This window comes from Martes martes (assembly GCF_963455335.1).
Source record: "Martes martes genome assembly, chromosome: 5".
NCBI classification, from domain to species: Eukaryota; Metazoa; Chordata; class Mammalia; order Carnivora; family Mustelidae; genus Martes; species Martes martes.
This window is the reverse complement of record NC_137892.1, coordinates 100,606,350-100,626,298: the sequence shown is the minus strand read 5'-3', so window position 1 is coordinate 100,626,298 and position 19,949 is coordinate 100,606,350. Positions and strand designations below refer to the sequence as shown.

General features: G+C 41.7%; 1 protein-coding gene across 1 annotated transcript in view; it reads right to left on the bottom strand.

Moving 5' to 3' along the window:
* Nucleotides 1–19,428, bottom strand: part of MARCHF3 (membrane associated ring-CH-type finger 3) — a 135,838-nt gene extending 116,410 nt beyond the window's left edge. Inside the window, exon 1 of the mRNA XM_080804267.1 lies at nucleotides 19,354–19,428. The gene's annotated coding sequence lies outside the window, so the exon portion shown is untranslated. The remainder of the gene's footprint in view (nucleotides 1–19,353) is intronic.
* Between the last annotated feature and the right edge of the window lie 521 nt (nucleotides 19,429–19,949).

Genomic DNA, 19,949 nt, shown 5'->3' with positions numbered 1-19,949 from the left:
GAGAAACTCTTTTTTTTTTTTTTAATTTTCAAGTTATTTATTTATTTTAAAGATTTTATTTATTTGACAGAGAGACATGCGAGAGCGAGAGCGAGCACACAAGCAGGGAGAATGGGAGAGAGAGAAGCACCGCTTCCTGCTGAGCAGGGAGCCCAATGTGAGCCTAGATCCCAGACCCTGGGATCATGACCCTGAGCCGAAGGCAGCTGCTTAATGACTGAGCCACCCAGGCGCCCCGAGAAGCTCCTTTATAAAAAAAGATTCTAGGGGTGCCTGGGTGGCTCAGTGGGTTAAAGCCTCTGCCTTCGGCTCAGGTCATGATCCCAGGGTCCTGGGATCGAGCCCCACATTGGGCTCTCTGTTCAGCAGGGAGCCTGCTTCCCCCTCTCTCTCTGCATGCTTCTCTGTGATCTCTGTCTGTCAAATAAATAAATAAAATCTTAAAAAAAAAATTCTATTTATTTATTTGGGGGGTGGAGAGGGGTGGAGAAGGGCAGAGGGAGAAGCAGACTCCCTGTTGAGCAGGGAGCCAGAAACAACCTGGGGCTCCAACCCAGGATGCTGGACCATCACCTGAGCTGAAGGCAGAGATTTAACAAGTGAGCCATCCAGACGCCCCAAGAAACTCATTTTAAATAATTTTCAGCATAGTATCTTACCTGGTCTTCTATCAGGAGGAAGAAGAAGTGTTTACAAATATATGTGGGTTTTTTACTTTTGCATATAACTAAAAACTTCAAAACAGGCTTCAGAGGACCATTTAATTGGCTATAATTTTATAAAGGCCAGTAGGTAAATTTAAACACTGGTTAAAAAGTGCAGGGTTTGGGGCGCCTGGGTGGCTCAGTGGGTTGAAGCCTCTGCCTTCGGCTCAGGTCATGATCTCAGGGTCCTGGGATCGAGCCCCGCGTCAGGCTCTCTGCTCCGCAGGGAGCCTGCTTCCTCCTCTCTCTCTGCCTGCCTCTCTGCCTAGTTGTGATTTCTCTCTGTCAAATAAATAAAATATTAAAAAAAAAAAAGTGCAGGGTTTACCTTCATATTTTTCTAATTGTGGCACTTTCGTATTATCATTAGGAAAACTTTCAAGCAAAGTATTCACTTCCTTCCAATATGTTCATTCTTAATGACAGTACATGTAAATCTGTATTTCATTTCATCATCTTGAGGGTTTTGAAGTTGGGGGCTAACTTCCCATCGGAATATGGTTGTCATTTTTTAACTCCTATCTTGGCTAACAAAGGGCTTATCCTAGAACAGAATCAACTCCATTTCCAAACTGTTCCCTTGTTCTTGCTTGCACAATTAGTGATCCCTTCAAATTCATACTTTGCTTTTGTTTTTACCAGAATTTTTTTAAGCTACTTGCCTTGTGTTTGTTGTTGTTTAGGGCTAGTTTAGTTGAAACTAACAATATTATTCAAATTAATCTAACCCAACATGTACACATGAAATGCAACATGCTATAGACAAGTTGAAGAGACCAACTGTTGCCTGCTGCGGGGAACCTACCACTCCCTCAGAACATAGGGCCTTCGGACCTAAAGAACAGGGGAGGGTGCAAATGTCAATTCATAGACTACTAAAACTTAATTTTTCTTATTTGGGGGTTAGAAAAAATGAATAGAAATTCTAGTAGTTTCTTCCCATGCTCCAGTGGTTTATCTTACAAACTCCACTTTGGAAACCCGAATGTGGATAATCTCTAGTGCCATTTCCAACTCCAAAATTAAAAATTAATGGAATTTCTGCTAGAAGGGCACTGGCTGTCATTGTTTGAGTGCTCAAAGAACTCCTGGATAATTCCCAAAGTTATGTTTCCTGGCAGCTCCAGAGAAACCCTCCATCCAAAAACCCAGTGAATGAGGAATGAAGGCAGGTCACCTGGGTGAGTTTTCTCCTGCTGCTACCTAGAAAAGAGTTTGGTAGAAGAACTGGGTAAGGTTGACAAGTCTCTATCTCCCCATTAGCCTACATTCACACACCCCTCAAATGGACTGGCAATTTTCAGTCTCAACAAACATTGAAACATGTGATTATGATGTGTTGTAAAGCAAAATTATTCAACACACACAAATTTCCCTTGGAAGCCTTGACAGCTGCAAGTGGGAGGGATGGGACAGGGTCATGTGTTTTCATATTTGTTCTGGACAGCTCTGTTTGGTATGGGAAGAAGAAACAAATTGTATTCCATTATGTGGAAGGGAAAAGTTTTCTAAATTTAGAGTCTTTTATCACCTGAATTATTTTCTTTGAGCCTGGTTTCCTCCATTTCCCATAGTGAGGTGCAGGAGCTTGGGAAGTCAGTGTGATTGACTCCACCCAGCAGTAACAAAATCATACGCTGGGCAGTGGGATGAGACAACCCAATCCAAGGGCCAAAGCCTCTTTCAAGAATCTGAAAGGACAGTCATACACATCTAGGAGAAATTATTTATACAACAGCAAGATCTGGTTACCAATAAGCAAAATCTCCTAAGATACTGACTTAAAACAAGATACGACGGTTTTAAAAATAAAGACAGCCCCAAAAGAGGATCTCCCAAATCTGTCCATTCAAATTTCCTCCACAAAAACTAGCTTCTCTCCTGTTCATCAAGAACTGCTAAGCAGGAGATTCCAAGCCCCCAATTCCTTTCAGAGGTCAAACTGTCAAAACCAGAGTCCTTCACAAAAGCTAAGGATGATTCACCCTTAGGAAATTAGCTTGATTGGTCATGTCTGTGTTTGGGGAAAGGAAGGCATTTCTCTTTTGTTGGAGAAAAAGTTTTATTAACAAAAAGACAACAAAAATAATACAGTCCGGGTTGCTCTCTGTATTTTGGAGGTTCCACCAACATTATCATTAGAGACACTAGAGAGAATACAGGATTATTTGTCTCTTCATTAAAATTATAATACCCTTTTCATTGAGCTTTTTGGAAAGTGACAAGTTGGCTCTTACAAATGAAGTTTTTATTTTTATTATTATTTATTTAAGATTTTATTTACTTATTTGTCAGAGAGAAAGAACAAGCAGGGGAAGAAGCAAGCAGAGCAGGCAGGGCGAGAAACGGGTTCCCTGCTGAGCAAGGAGCCCCATTAGGGCGCTTGATCCCAGCACCCTGGGATCATGACCTGAGTCGAAGACAAGTTGCTTAACTGACTAAGGCACCCAGGTGCCCCCAAATGAAGTTTTTATTTGTGCTACTTCCTTGCATACTGGTTTATAAGCACTGATGGTGTATTTCCCATACAAAGAGACAGAGGTAATTGAGTGTGTGAATCCTGCTATAGGTTTGCATTCTGGATTCCCTCTCCCTCCCTCTGTCTCTCTCTCTCTCTCTCTCTTTTTTTTTTTTTTAAGATTTTTATTTTTTATTTTCATTTGACAGAGAGAAAGCACAAGTGGGGAGGGGACGAGGGCAGGGGCAGAGGGAGAAGAAGAAGCAGACTCCCTGCCAAGTAGGGAGCCCGGCACAGGGCTCAATGGGGCTGGATCCCAGGACCCCCAGGAACCATGACCTTTGCTTAACCAGACTGAGCCATCCAGGAACCTCCTGGATTCTGTCTCTTTATTTTCTTACGAAACCAGAACTCCACAACCTACCACTCCCAATCCCTCCCACCCTCCAAGTTGCTTCTTCTGGCACTGAAGTATGAAACCTACTGGTTACTCTTGCTCGGAATTTGTGATCAGACACATTTTATTTAAGCTCTTGTATATAACACAGATAAAAGAAACAGACAAAATAGGGATTTAAGCAGCCAGCTAGTCACCTGGTGAGTATTCCCCTTACAATTAAAAGTTACCAACCAGACAGTTTTATATCTTGCTCCCTATAGAAAGGAAAAATAAACAGGCTTGAAAGATGAATAGAATCATACTGTGTTAAAACTGGAACGAGTCCAGAGAAATAATCCAGTTTTCCATTCCTTTTCCTGCAAGGAGACTGCTGCCTTGCTCTACATCTACCTTTAGTCAGAGGTGGGACAGAATAAGGCTCAGGGTTCCAACTGGGGTGCAAGGAGATGGGGGGCCTGGCCATGTGGTCATTTATGCTGACATCAAAGAGAAATCTGATAGCAGAAACTAAAATTAGATAACCAATTTCATAAGATGGTAAAGAGCTCCACAAGGCACCTGAAGTTGTAAATATTTATTAGTTATTCATGTATTTTTAAAACTAGAAAAGGGATATTTTCCAAAGGTTTCCAAAGCAAAAATCTATTTTACACACTCCAAAATATCTTCCGGGATGTTCCCACCATCCCCTGTCAATGGACATTCTCCGACAGTGGTCTAGAGAATAAACTCGCTCTATAGCTCACAAGCAGCTAGCTTGTGACAGGGACACACAATGGTACAACCAGTCTCAACTGACACATCACTTGTGTTTTCTCCCATCAGAAGCCAATACCTCTTACTGCCAAATGGAAACCATGCCCAGAATTTTCATTCCAGAGAGATTTCTCCAAGAGCTATGCTTCCAAGCCCTTTTCCAGCATTCTATTCCTAGATCAGGTATAAAAATCTAGGCTCTGTATTTAAGCTGGAGAAGGTATAAAGAGTAACTCTCAAAACACTTACTCCACTGAGACTCCACACCACTCACCTCCCCTCTTGAAAGTTATAACCTGCATTGGAATAATCCTTGTTCAAAGTGGAGGGTTTAAATCTGCATTAATGACCTTTGAAAACAGGAGCCTAGGAAGGCCCCTGAGATTCAAGGCCTCTGAGACTTTACACGCGGAATACATGGACTCCATAAGCCAGGCTACTTCTGGGAAGGACTCGGTGCTAGAAGTGAAGGAATACTCAGCACTTGAGCGTCAGATTCAAATTCAATCATCTCCACATGCTTCACCTACTCCTCCAAATAACTGCTGGCTCTCTGGGCTCGTGTTCAACTGCCTAATGTAGCATGAGGGGATGGCATCTCTCTGAATCTGAGGCTCTGCCTTGGATGGCTCCCCGCCTCACCCCCACTCCCCCAAATAAGGTATTGTCTCCCATGGGGGCAGACGCAGGAGAACGCTATTTTCCTTCCCAGCCTTTTATTTAAATATTAGAATATGCAAATGTATGCAAATTAGGTATATTCTGTGGTGGAAATTCCCACATATAAATAATAAATCTTCCTCCTATTGCTCAAAAAAGAAGAGGAAAGGTAACTGGATTTCCGAAAAGTGCACCCCCACATCCCCACACCACCTCGCCTTCAAATATGAAGATAAATGAGAGTTTAAGAGAATTCATTTTCAACTAGTTGCTCACTCCTAGTTCGTGATTTCAAACACCAGGTAAATCTGTAGCTACGGTTTTGTATAGCTGAGTATTGCCTTTGCCTCCCATTTATCCTTTTAGAATGTAAAGGCTGCCATTTTCGTTGGTATTCAGAGGTCTGCCAATGTGCGAATCCAAGCAGTTCAATTATTTTGCCCAACTGGGAAAGTGAGTTATCTAGAAACAAATGGGAATGACAGATTAAAAAGCTATCCTTGCTAATACTTTCAAATTGGGCTAAAGTTAGTTATACCCTGTTGAGTCCTTCCACTTAGGATGAACAATGCAGCAAGCATGGCGAGACATATTGCTTGGGCCTCTAATCTTAGCTGTGACATTTCCTGTCTCATGTTCTACCATCAATAGTGACCTACTTGCTATACCATGTGATTTTCCAACTGGGGCTTTTGATGCTCACACATGGGAAACACAATTATTTTTATATTTAGCACAAAGTGTAGCCATGAAACATTTCAAATGACTTTCAGTTCAAGATAGCCACATTAATCTTATTTGGTGGTAATCTTTTCTGCTTTGTCATTTAGAAACATAATAGTTGTGACATGTTAAAAACAAAGCTATCACCTTTTTTTTTTTAAGCAAACTGTGCAAATGCTACATTCTGTTAGTATTCAATAAACTGAAAACTATCAAAAAGTAAAAGAATCATGTCCTAGTTACTTATCTTGTTCCAAGAACTGGAAACAAATGGATCTTGTTGAAAGTGATAGGAAACAACACTGCTGGTGTTACTGGGGTTTGAAATCTTAAGAATAATCAAAATAACTTATTAGTTCTAATAAAAGAGTAGACAGAAGCTGGCATTCAGAAAATGGAATAGAAGGGTACAAAAGACAAAACCACAGGATTTATTAGGTAAAACTACAGTCAAAACTAAAAAGTCACCAAAACACAATGTATAATAAGATTAAGAATATCTAGCAAGGAAGACTTCCAATAAAACAAAATATGTCTGACCAGTAACTCAGGAAAGTGGATTTACTAGGCAAAGGAGAACTGTCACCCATAGTTTTCAAAATTAAAAAGAGAGCCATCTCTACAAATTTATGCCTGAATGTATGCATGTAACCTAACAGATGACTGTTCACAATTTTAAGTCTTGCTAACTGATCCGTGAACCCTAAATAAATGAACAAAGCATCTAACACTCTAGTAAAGAATATTTATTTCACGTCACTTGTGAATAAGCAAACTCCCAAAACTTAACCCAATCTCCAAAACAGATGCCAGGAGTCTGCAGTACATCGATTTCAGTGAGTCTCCTAAACTCTGTGGCTACACCAGCTCGAAAGCAGCTGCTTTTGTGAATCATAAAGGACCTTTCACAGCACACTGTGTTCACACATGGAAAAGCACATGTTCTACTTTGCCTCTGCCAAAGAAGCTTCATTGTCATCCCCCTCCCAAGTACTTGGGAAATATTCCAGCAATATGTGTGTACCCATTATGGATTCGTTCTCATTGCTACTGCTTTTGCTATACATTTTCTATAACCTCATGCTGTTTCCCACCCACACAGCTTAGAAAGCGGGAAAAAAAGAAAGAAAGAAACAAAGCCTTTGTCAAGTCATAAAAGGGCCAATCTACTGTATATGAAAACTACCGTCAAAGACAGTCTCTCAAGAGTTTATGTAGACCATGCACCCACCTATTTTAAATAAAAATAATATGTTGACCCAGCCCTTTGATTACTCATCGGCTTGTCACCTGGGTCCTGATGGGGTCTTACCCAACTACACACCCAAATCTACCCAGGTTATGAAGTAAGGAAGAAAGGGTCCTCCCCAGGACACACAGGGGAAAAGCACCATGTGAACAACATCAAAATATCCTCTTTCCTTTCTTCCCCCTTCAGTTTTTTTCTGACTTGTCTCTGATGCAAAACATAAAGACAGTCTGGAAGAACTAGATTAAAAATTACTGTCAAATACAGATGTATTTCTACTCGCCATAAAATTTCGATCTGCTTCTGGGAGTCTGATACAGGGAGTTTAGCTGCAAAGTATATTTCATAGTAACTACTCTAACAGGTTTTAGTGATAGCAGGAAGCCGAGAAGGCAGAAAACAGACCCCAGCGGATTTAGACTGATATCCTACGCAGAGAGAGATGCCATGGTTGGCGAGGTCACCCGGGGAAAGATCTGGAAAAGAGGAGCAGATCAGAGGGGCGTGTCAAGTTCCTGTCAAAGGGGGAAATGGTGATTTATTTGGTTGAGTGGTAAAGTCACACTGGAAGCCTCAGAAAACAATGGTTCACAATGTATTTAGCAAATGACACAGCAGCCCACAGAACAACAGGGCAAGGAAAACACAAAAGCACATATTTTAGTTGAGAAGGTCCTGAGCTGAAAGCCTGAGAGAAGGGACTTCAGGAAGGCACTGCTTCACTTCTATCAATCCCTTTCAAATTAACATGGGAGGTAAAGCTATTTTTCAATTTGCACCTTCATAATTACTTCAGAATAATTAAGAACCCAGTTCTAGGAATAAATTATTTTGGTAGATACATGAGTTCAAATGAAAAATTATGTGTAAGCAGAGAAAACAATTTTGTTTAAGTAAATTTGCCACTGCAAATTATCATGCAATTATAATTCTTCCAATTTACAATTAAGCTTTATATGTCTACCTTCAGTTTTTAAGGGTTTGTGCCTAACATTAAAGGAGCTGGCATCCTTAAAACATCCTTAAAAATAATCAGTATAAAAACTGTAGCTAAGAATATTACTCAAATTTTCTTCTTCTACCAAGCTCTCTTAAAATCTTTATGTAATACTACTATGGCACATCTCCCTTTTCCCCAAAGAATTCTGATATCTATCTCTTATTTTGCCCTCAGAGAGACAAAGAAAAGTAGGTTTTGTTCAGTTCGCAGATTTTATAGGAGAAAAATCTAATGTGCATGTACTCAGCTCAATGGCGACTGTCATCCTCCTTTAGTCCTCGTGTGGAGAAAAAGGCAGCCTGTGGATTATCAGAGGTCAAAATGTCTAAATAACTCCATTAACTTAGTCACTTGATTTTTTCATTCATTTTACAAATACAGCTAGGGTCTCTGTCCTCATGGAACTTTATATTCTAGAAGGAACAAACAAAAACAAGTACACAGGCAGGTAAGTTATACAAGATTATGGCAAATAATCTTTAGAGGAAAAAGGAAAATGGAGCAGAGACAGAGGATGGGGGAAGGCTCCCCTCAATAGATCAGATGGGATGGTCCTGGGAGGGGACTGTGAAGGGGAACCCTGAAGGGAAAGAATGGAGCCACAGGAGCTGAGGATGTGTGGTCCAAGCAGAGGGCGAAGCAGCTGCAGAGGGTCACAGGTGAGAATGAGACCAGCTTATGTGGTTGGAAAACTAGTGAGGGCAAGGGGGTAAGTAATGAGGTCACAGAGATGGGCAGAGGCCCACCATGCAGGCAAGGGTAGTCTTGGGACAGTCTTCCAAGGTAAAGAGAAGTCATGGAGAGGAGGGAAGGGACCCGGACAGATGAACCTAAGTCTAAACCCTAGCTTAACCACTCAGTAGCTAAGTGAGCTCGGCAAATGACTAGCTCCTCTTGGATGCTGAATTCCTAATTTATGAAAGGGCACTCAATAAATCACGGCCAGTTATAATCATTGGTAATTATCATTATTGTTAATGCTATGATATGTAAATAAGGTTAATAAAAAATGTTTACATTCAAGTGGACAAATACTGCAAAATAATATATCCAAAATATAGAATTGAGAAATCGGCAAATTGTTTTAATCTTTTTTATTCAGTAAAGATCATATACTTATTGAGTACAAATAGATATAAATAAGTACATTTGAATTCATTCGGGTTTATTGTGATTCTAATCACAATAATTATTGATCTTGGCTCGATTTCTCTGGCCTTAATTAGTCTGCATTGTGGCTTTGCTCTCCCTGTCAACCTAGCCTAGCCATTTTGTGTCCAGAAATGTATAGCATTTCAATGGTACCTACCAGCTACACAGTAGTTAATACAGGGAATTTCAGAGTTACTTTCCAAGTCATGATGTATAGTAGACACTTACATTTATTGCCAACATCTATTTACCCCTTCACTCCCAACACACACTCCTTTTACTAACAGAATCCTAATTTTGTTCAAATTCACCACTCCCTTCCCTCAAGCAATGATGGAGAACGTCTTGCTAGTGGCCAATTTAGAGATGGAGCATGTGATACTGTTCCGATCAATGAGATAAGAAGACAGGTCTTCTCAGACTTTTCTTAGTACTATTTAATCTCCTTCAAAAGGAGACCCTGGGAGAGGGTGGTCCATTTTCTGTGCTCTAGATATTGTCATGTCCACAAGTGACATCTGAGCAACTGCAGCCATCTTGCCAAGAAGATAAGAACAAGTGTTAGAGTGAAGTGGTCCCTAAGGATGACAATGGAAGAGAGATGAAAGGAAGCCATATCCTTGATGATGTAATTGTGCCACTAAATCAACTCATCCTGCTGTCTGCCCTACTCACATGAGATAACACACTTCCTTATGGTGTAGGTCAATGTGAGTTGGTGTCTTGTGTGCAGACGTGGACCACATTTGGCGCATTTCCATTTGGAAATATCGCTTGTTTCTTTCTCTCTGGGAAGCTCTATGAATGAAATGAGGACTTCTGAATCTGGCTCAGCGAACTCCAAAATTCTGGATGTGGGGTGATATAGCATTTTAATTTATAACACTGGGATAGTCACCTGGAAAATCTCGAGGGGAAAACACCCCAGAAATAACAACAGGAAGATGATGCTTTGGTCTAAGTAGCTGGTACCACATAGTCTACCTCTGACTTTATCTGTTTAAAAGCTTTGACTTTCACCTTCCAACCTGCCTAGTTTATATGTTTTTCCCTGAAGACCAAAGTGAGCTTATGCTCCTCACTGGGCTTATGTTCCATAGAGCTTCCAATTCTGAGCTCTGACCCAATTACAAGAATTCCATTAGGGACCTCGTACGACTAGCACAGATCCCAGGCACAGGTCAGATACCAAGGATACAGAAGCAGCCTCACACTCCACTGGGACAAGAGGATTAAGGGGCAGAAGCACTCCAGAGAAGAGGTGCAATATTATGATTTATAATCAGGAGACAGACCTGTCTAGAAAGGAAGGGGGAAATATCACAAGCATAATAGGACATTTGGCTATTTTTGTTTCAGCTATGTAGAGTTATTTTAAAATTGAAAATATTAGGGACCAGTAAAATAAAGTATCCATCTTACCAAAAGAACATAGCTGCTAACTGACCGTAGAGGGAAAGGTTGGAGTGTGATTACTGCTGGCAGAGTTGCTGGTGGGGGTGGGGAATGAGGTAAAATAAAAGATCGCATAAATGTCTAATGGTTCACAATAAGCAAAAAGCAGTATGGCTTGAAACCAAATTAGCTATTCCAGTCTAATAAGTATTTTTCCTATAAGAAAATTATGGAATTATAAATTTAGCCCATTAAGGGAGAGCAGAAATTATAAGGCACATAGATTTCATAATTTTGTACAGTATTTGAGAAACATTACTTGTCAAATGGGGTAGACATTATAACTGGTGAAAATTTGCTAAGAGACCATAATTAAGACAGAATAGCAAATGGTGCCTTAGCTTTTGAAAGGGTCACTATCAGGATTCCACTTAACATCTTCATTACTGATCTGCTGTGAAAGTGGAAATGCATTCAATGTAAGGATGGTGTCTAATTATGAGATGCTGTCAAGGGCTGGAAAGTGGTAGAAAAATATCTACAGCGGTTAGAAACAACGCAACATAAGTAGGTAAACCAGGCTAAATCATCTGAAACACCAAAAAATAAAAATTAAGTAAATAAATGAAGGAGAGCTACCTGAAATTCACTGGCCAGAGTTCTGAAGGGAAAGGAAAAAGTGATAATGGTTGATGTTACTAGAAGGCAATGAATGACCCAGCCTCAAAAGAGAAATAGAACAGATTATGAACTTATCAGCAAAAGATGCATCACTTTACATGGTCTGTCTGTAAAGATACAGGGGGACCCTGCTCTTCTTTTCCCTATTCAACGTATACCTGTTGGGGTATTTGTAGAAAGCTTCATCTCCTTGGTTGTCATGAATATGTATGTCTCTTGCTAGCAGAGGTTTGTGATTTGTTTCTTAATGATATAAAAAATGAGCAGGGGGCAGTAAGAGTGATTAGGTAAGGGGGGAGGGTGTCACTGGTTGGTAAAAAACTGAGGTTTTGTGAGGCTAATTCCATCTGCACTGTGTTTAGAGTGTGCAACTGGGATCTTCTCTTTAGCATTGGAAAAATATACTGGCATGCTCTAGGAAAGTCTTTTGAAAATGGTAAAAAATATGATTAACTCCCGCAGGGAAAAGATTAGTGGGAACATTGATTCTAGAGTTCTTACCTGAAAGGAAGGGAAAAAGAATGTTAAAGAGAGGAAAACATGAGTGGGGGGTAGGACTACATGAAGGAGAAAAGTTCAAATCAGGGAATCTTAAGGCTGAGAACTTCCTGGCTGTGAGAACCTCAGTGTATGTAACATATTCACAGAGTGGAAAAGGAAGATTTGCTATATGGGATGCTAAAACGTGGATCTGAGAAAATGCCAAAGAAAAGCAGCACAGGGAGAACCTCCACTGGTCGTAGGGATGGAAATGGGCTCCACAGACGTCTGCCTCCCAGCTGGTGGACCCCACCCGGTCACATTCTCCTAGCTCCCAGCGCCCAGATGAAAGCAGAAGCCTTGGGACAGGCAGGGGCAAGTGCTCCTCACTTGCAAGATCTAAAAGAAACCAGTGAGTCCATGACCTCATCTAGGATTGCTCATCTTCTCTGTTGCCTTGAACATCTAAATAACTTTTAGATGTAATCACTCAGTTTTCTAATGATATTTTCTTGGCAGGTACAAGAAGAAAGCACCTATGTTCACTGAGGCTTAATCTCCCACATGAGACAGAAAATAAGGGTGCTTGATCTCTTGCAGTCATTTGAAGTAGGTTAAGATCTAACATAAAAGGACCATCCTAAAGGTCCTGACCTCAGGCAGTTATGCTTAGTTTGGCTGCTCATAAACTCCACCTGGACACACGGTCTATGCAGAAGCTCAGTTAGCCACTCAGAGGAAGAACTGAAGTGAGAACTTACCTAAGCCATCAGATGACATCACATACACAACTGTATGGGTGATGCTTCTTGAATGAAAGATTTAGAGATGAAAAATATTATAAAAGTTCATCTTTGAAATTAAAAATCTGTTGAAATTTTATAATTATTATTTTTAAAGCATCACTCTCAAATGTCAAGTTTCCCTATTATGCTCAGTTTTGGTTATCCGTGGCCTGTCGGCCCAGCAACCATCTTATTCCTCCATGGCCCCCAGACCTCCTAACCTCCCACAGTCAAAACTAGCCAGGTGGCTTCCCTGGATGGCCAAAGAAAACAGTACATTTGAGACTTCCAAAGATATGCAACTCATGCTGCCCCAAGCCTCAAAGTGGGGCCCATGAGTTAGATGCCTATTCAAGATAGGATACAAGGAATAAGAGAACAAAAAAGGGAGTCAGGGGACATGGCCAGAATAATGGAGGAGCAGGTGGAGTTGGAGACATTTCTGAAGACATCACAAGAGGAGGCAAGGCAGGAATGGACTAGAGGGGAACTATGAAGATGAAATATCAGGAATGGATGATAATAACATGAAGCCCCAAGACAGGGGCTAGAGCCAGAAGTCTGCCACTAGGATTCAGTTATCAATCACCTGATATCAGTCAACTACCATTTCAGCTGGTGGTGAATATCCTTGTGCACATCCTTTGAAGGTCTTGCAAGCATTCACCTGTAATTCTTTGCAGCCTCTAGTGCACCTAGCAACTATTTCTTACATACCCTTTCTTGAGAAGCTCCAAGATGAGAGGTATGGGCCCTGCCCTCCAGGGGCTCCCAGTCAGGAGGGGGTGGGGTTACAAGAGATGGTTCTGTTTACAGTGTACAACCAGCCCAAAGAGAGACATGGAAAAGCTTCCCAAAGGCGCTAATACTTGAACTGCATTTGGAGTTAGTTAAGTAGAAAAGAGGTACTACCTATGATAGGTACTCAGTTACTGTTTGTTCATTAATTTTGATTTGTATTGGTTACCTGGAAAATTGTTCAAGGACTAGGAGCTAGTTCTCATCACCACTGTTGTTGGTTTTTTTTTTTTTTTAAGATTTTATTTATTTATTTGTCAGAAATAAAGAGCACACAAGCAGGTAGAGGAGGAGGGAGAAGCAGGGTCCTCTCTGAGCAGAAAGCCCGATGCAGGGCTCGAGCGCAGGAACCTGGGATCGTGACCTGAGCCGAAGGCAGAGGCTTAACTAACTGAGCCACCCAGGTGCCCCAACACCACTGTTTTTATTACTGTCAATGAAACAGATAAATCTGTCCATTTTAGTGTCTAAGGATATAACCCGAAAAAATACTATACCTTACCTTTGGCTGAGATGGGGAGTGCACTTATAATTTTTCTAATTATGAGGCATCTTCTTGTTCTACTTATCTCATGGCAAAAAGTTTTAAAAGCTTTTGAAAAGATCACATTTTGCTCACTTGAAATATGTCTGTATATTTTAGCATAAAATATACTTGGCAGCTGCTAACATAATCGGATGGCCACGCCTTGCAAAAACTTGATTTCTTTTTAATCAAATTTTTAGAACCATACTGGGTTTCTTGCCAGTGCTACAATAGTGAGCAATAAATACATCATTAGATCAATGGCGTTCTGATGATGGATGACTCCAAAGATACTTTCAGCCAAAAAGAATAAGCCCATAGTCTCACTGTGCAAAGATTCATAAAATATTCTTTAAAACATAGATACTCAGTTAATATAACAGGGAAGAAAACATTGCAAAATAGAACACAACGGCTTGGGTTTATAATGTAGCAATATTGATCATGGATTTTCCTAAGTACGCTAGAGCAGCCACACGATTATATATGCCTCTGATTAGACCCAGAGATAAGAAGGGGAAAGTTATAAAAAAGGAAACTAACCAGAGGAAGGCCTGCTGCTATAATAAATTATTTAAAGCAAGCAGGGCGAGCACGTTGTGAAGACAATATAAAACAGAATCCAATGCCCCCAAGAAACCCCAAACCATCAGCACCTCTATAAATTTCTTACCACTCTGTCTGGGATTTCACTGGAGGTGCTTCTTTTCCACCACTCTCCCCAACTCATCCAACCCCAAGCCTTCACGTTTCGTCAGTTCCTTTCTCAGAGCTTAACATTTGTTTTTCTTCTGTAACCAGGGACGCTGTCTTCAGTTATATTTCTCAGCTTGTATCTAAAGAGTGTCTGCAAGGCCACAGACGAGTGCATCTGTCACTTCATTCATCTGGATCTTAAATTTCCCATGGAAACTATAAGCTTGGAATACCTAATATGACACACTTATCAACATGACTTTGATAGTCTTCTCCTTTTCTTTTTTTTCTTATTGTTGTTGTAGTTAAATCCACAAAGCTCAAGCTAGGGTAAAACTTCTACAGCTCAGTGACTGTTCTATATTAGAGGATGTGACCAGGCCCCAAATACTATGAAGTGAAGGTAGAAGCCTGATTAAGGGCATGTTGGAGGAAAAATAGTCAAAAATGGCTAAAATTTTAGTGTTAGGAGATGTTAAAGGAGTAGACTGACTTGAAAAGTAAATATTTTATAGGTAGATTTTGCCATGGAAATAGGGGTGGAGAAAGAAGGGTAGAAAACTAGAAAAGAAAAGCCTTTGTCAAATTCCTTTGACCAAAGGATTTTGTCAAGACTATGCCATGGCCAAAAAAAAAATTGTTGCTTAGAAACTTGCAGTGACCCATGGCCCAGTTTCAAGAAAAGTAGCATTCTACCATAGTTTTTTTAAGTAGGCACACAAATCCCATTGTACAGTCAGGGGCTATGATTATACGTTAGGCTTTTAAAATTTTCTAGGTCCATTCATCATGCAGAATCTGGGCAAACGAAATACAAACAACTCTATTCTGCCATTATAAAAACATTACTAGCAGCATAATAGGACTGAATAGGCAACATGGTACAGGTCTAAAATATGAGTCCAAAGAATTCTACATACAGGCTTTCCTGCCATCGTGCTCCATGACCATTAGCAAATTATTTGCCATTCTGGGTCAAGCCTGGCTGGTTAAGGTTAGGGTCATTGAACCAATGATCATATATGGGGGTAAACTTTATAAAGAAAACTATTTGAAGGACACATTTAATATAAAAATAAATTTGAAGAAAGAGGTAAAGAAATTATAGATGATACGAATGACTAAGCATAATTCTATCATGTCACCAGGATGCTAAATAAAGATAATTCAAATGCAAGGCCAATTTCTCAGTTATTGGTGTTATCTTTGAATGTGAAAGACAGAACCTCAATATTATCATTCTTTTGTGGCTGCTGTTTGCTCATCTGTAACAAAGTAGGGAAAGAATCATTGTACTCAAAGGATTGTTAAGATAAGTGACCTATAAACATGCCTGCCAAGTGCTCCTTAAAACAGAAATTGCTCCGTGAAAGTCCCAGTAATGATCCAGTGGCCTGGAACAATCCAAGTTCAGTGTCCCAGCCTCTTCACGTCTTTTTGTCATCAGGCAAGTAAATATTCCAGACACTTCTGACCTCTGAGAAGTCATTAGGTTTTTTTTAAGTACACGGATGGTAGAAAGAGGGAATGGGAACAACTTCTTCTGATAGATCCTTTTTTGTTAAAACCTTATCGAGAAATTTTAAATTGAGAATTATTCCAGTCTGAAATGGGAAAATAGACCCCGAATGTCAGTATCCAACTATAAATAAAAACTGACAGGCAATAATTAATAAGTCCAAATTCCCACTGATTTAAATAGAGAAGAAGCAATCAATTTTCAACCCATCTCTCCATGATGCTGAAAGGTCCATTTATCCAATTAATTGGACAGCTCAAAATACTTCTAAGATGAGTTGCAGAAAATGGGAACACCTAGGTCTTGGGATAGTTGGCCCAGGACACTTTCCTGACCAAGAGGCAAAGCAGCTACAGCTTCTCAAGGAGATCCTTGATCTTGGGTAAATCTGTACTAGTCCTGCTGAGGTTCTAATCTCTAAGCCTGGAATGGCTTTGGAGTCAAAGGGAGCTCCTGAGGACTAAGATTCTTCTATTCTCCAGGGAGAAATGTCCAACCATATGTGTTATGACTGGCAAAGTCACCTCAGAGCATCCCAGAAACCCACTGGACTTGGAATACACAATGGAGGGACTAAGACTGGGGAGGTCTCAAAGTACCTTGCGCCTCCAGAGAGACTTCCTTAGAATTGGGGCTAACCTGGAATAGGGATAGCTGAGGATTCCAAAAACAGTTCTGAACACAGAAGCAAAGGTGCCATTGTTGAGGACAGAGTGTTAGAGTGTTAACCTATAAATTTCACAAGCCTGGTAAATGCCACTTGGAAATACCAGACAAATTACTTGTTAAATTAACCCACAGAATATGATCATTCTTTTATATCGTAAATACCATTTAATGTTTCCCAAAATATGGTGGAGGGATCCCTAGCATCAGAATCACTTGGGGGATGCCTGTTCAAAATACAGATTACTAAACCCCACCCCAGACTCCTGAATCAAAACCAAGAGAACAGAATCCAGCCCACAAACTGAATTTCTAAGGACCAACACAGTTGATTCCAATGATCCATATCAAGGCAGGAGAATTATTTTGTGTTTTAGTCCATCAGAAATTTAAAGACACTCACAGATTAGGGAAATCCGTATTTTCCCCCAAATGTTTTAAGTACCATAAAAATGAAAACAATACTTCTTGTGATGAGTTCTTGAGAACCATTACAGTTTATTCTGCCCACATATAATAAATAACAAACACCATTATTAAAATGTAATTATGAGCATAAAATTATTGGGAAAAATATCAACTATGCTTCTCAAAAATATTGCCTTTATTTTGTCACCACAAGTAATTATGTTATTAAAGGAATTTATAGTTTTTTTAAGTATCAGTCACTTGGCTGCAGGAACTTATTAAGCTGTTATACTCCTCCCCATACCCTTTTAGTCATCAGAATTTTTGTAATAAAGGTTTTTTATTATTTCTTAAACTATAAATTGTGAACCATTGCAACTAGTGATTAGGCTGAACGTGAATTTATATCCAGGTTATAAATTCCTAAAAACATGTTTCATTAGAATTACTAAGGCAGTCTCAACTCTAGTAGATTAAATAGCCCCTGCAATAAAGCTCTGTTTACTTCTATTTAGGATTTTTTTGGGGGGGGGTGCAAAATAATTCAGTTTTGATGCATTTTTTTAAGAAGCAAAAGAAAACAGTTTCTGATATACATGCTACTACAAAGCAGTAAAACAGTGTTGCATGGTAATGTGACAAGGACCACATTTCTTTTCTAGAGGGATTTTATTTTTTTCTCTTAAAACTCCCTTTCCCCAAACCATGGATATAATTATTTCACGAAACGTAGTTTGCCATTCCTGAAGAGTCAAATACTCTATTTCTTTCTCACCAAAATCACAAGTTTAGGCAGAATACTGAATGAAAATAGAACTTGAGAGACAGTCTTTGTTTGTAGCATGTTGTTCCTAATAAGGGTCGCCCTCCTGCCCATGCTCCACCCTAGTGCTCCAACTGAAGTGACTCAAGTGTACATGTTCTGTTTTAACAGATGGGCCGGCTGGCGGCTGCTGGGCTGTAAAACAGGAACTCAGAATCTGCACCAGAGTGTTATTGAACTAAGTGCTCGTAAAGTTCATGGACATATACACTGACCTAGACAGACCAGGCAGATTCAGACATGCATACACACAAGCTCATCATACACCCCATAGATCGGAGGGTCTATCTCTCCAACCAGAACAAGTTCAAGGCTGTTTCCCCCTCCATATATTTCTATCTTATACACCAATCAATTTTACACACACACATGCACACACACGCACACGCACATCTACATATGCATAAAGCATGAAAAGTCATATCTTTCAATTCTCATATTTTCAAAGATGAAAACATTCCCAAATTGTGTACCCAAGTCTCTAGGACGTTCAGTAAGCTCTTATTCACATCCAATAAAAATTACAAGAAAATATTATATTTAATTATATTGAGTTCACACATAATATAAACTACATGTATGGAACTGCCCTCAGAAAAGCCAGCTGCTTTGACCCCTTATCATTATGACAGAGGAAAAATATCCCAGACTGGTCACAGACGAAGTGTCAGGTTTAACCTTGAATCCTGTGTTGTCAGTTCCTGTCACAACTTCATCACTTGAACACCAACCGACCAGCCTGGTGGTCCCTTTCAGGGTCTAGTCTAGGATTCTCCCGGGCTTCCTGCACTGGGACACACAGCAGCTCGCCCTGGTCCTAATGAAGTCCTTCGGACACACCTTGCAGGTGATATAGAGGTCCAAGAAGCTCATGAGGGATGTGGATACAAGTGCTAATAGAAAGTAATTACTTTACAAAGTTTAATATCCGTGCTGTCAATGCCTTTCAGTAACTGCAAAGCACTGAAGCCCCGGCTACAGAACCTAGCTGGTCACTTAAGTTCTCTGATCGCTGAACACCCACCCTGAAGACGATGGTCGCTGGCTCAGGCTACGGCTCAGACACCTCCGCCGGGTCGCCGCACCGTCTCCGGCGCGGGTAAATTTTCCAGAAACCGGTCCTCAAGCCATGTAGGAACTGCTGTCCGTACACGACTGGGCACGGAGGCCGCCCCCAGCGCGCGTGTCGCCGCCGCAGAGGGCCAGGGGATGCGTCCCTAGGCCCCCCTAATGATGGCAATTATAACATGCCAAGTTGTTGAGAACGCGGAGCCGCGTCCCGGACCGAGTTGCGACGCTCTGAAACAAGTTCGGGAGTGGGGACACCGGCAAGGAGGAAATTCCGCCTGGCCCTGACCTCTCCACAGCGGCCACGCTCGGACGGACGCACCGACGCCCGCCAAGACCCGTCCAGTGCCCCCGGCTTGCCGAACAGCGCCAAGAGGAGCCGCTCGCCTTGCGCGCGGCCACTCACCCTCCTCGCTGAGTCCGGATCGCAAACCGACGCCCCTGCTGCGGGTCCTGAATCCCAAGTTGCCCCGAACCAGAGACTGCTCTCGTTCTAGAGAACCCTGCACATCGGTTCGGGCGGGCACCTCCAAGAGAGCACGACAAGCCCGGCGGGCGCCCCGGCTCAGCGGCCGCCCGGAACGCGTTGACAATTCATGGACCTGCTCAGCGAATGAGGCGGACCGCGGAGCTGAGGCTACCGGGCTCCGGAGGGAGGCGGGGCCGTGCGGTGGGCGAGGCGGAGCCAGCCCCTGGGTCGGCCCTGCCGGGGCGGGGCGCCTTTAACCTGTGACTGGCGGAGCCTGCAGCCAATCGCGATGGCTTCAGGAATCCGGGCGGCCGCTGGCTGGGCCGAGCGCCCGGCTCCGCCCCGCCGCCGCCGTCCAATCCGTCGCTGTCGAGGGCTGGCGCGGAGACGAGCCGGCGGCAGAGAAGTTGGCTGCGGTGGGCAGCCTGGGCTGCGGACTGGCGCTGTGGGGGCAGCTGCGCGGGGATTCGGGCGTATTGGGAGGGAAGTGGCGGCCCCAAGAGACCCTGGCTGAGAGAGGCGTGGGGCCACCC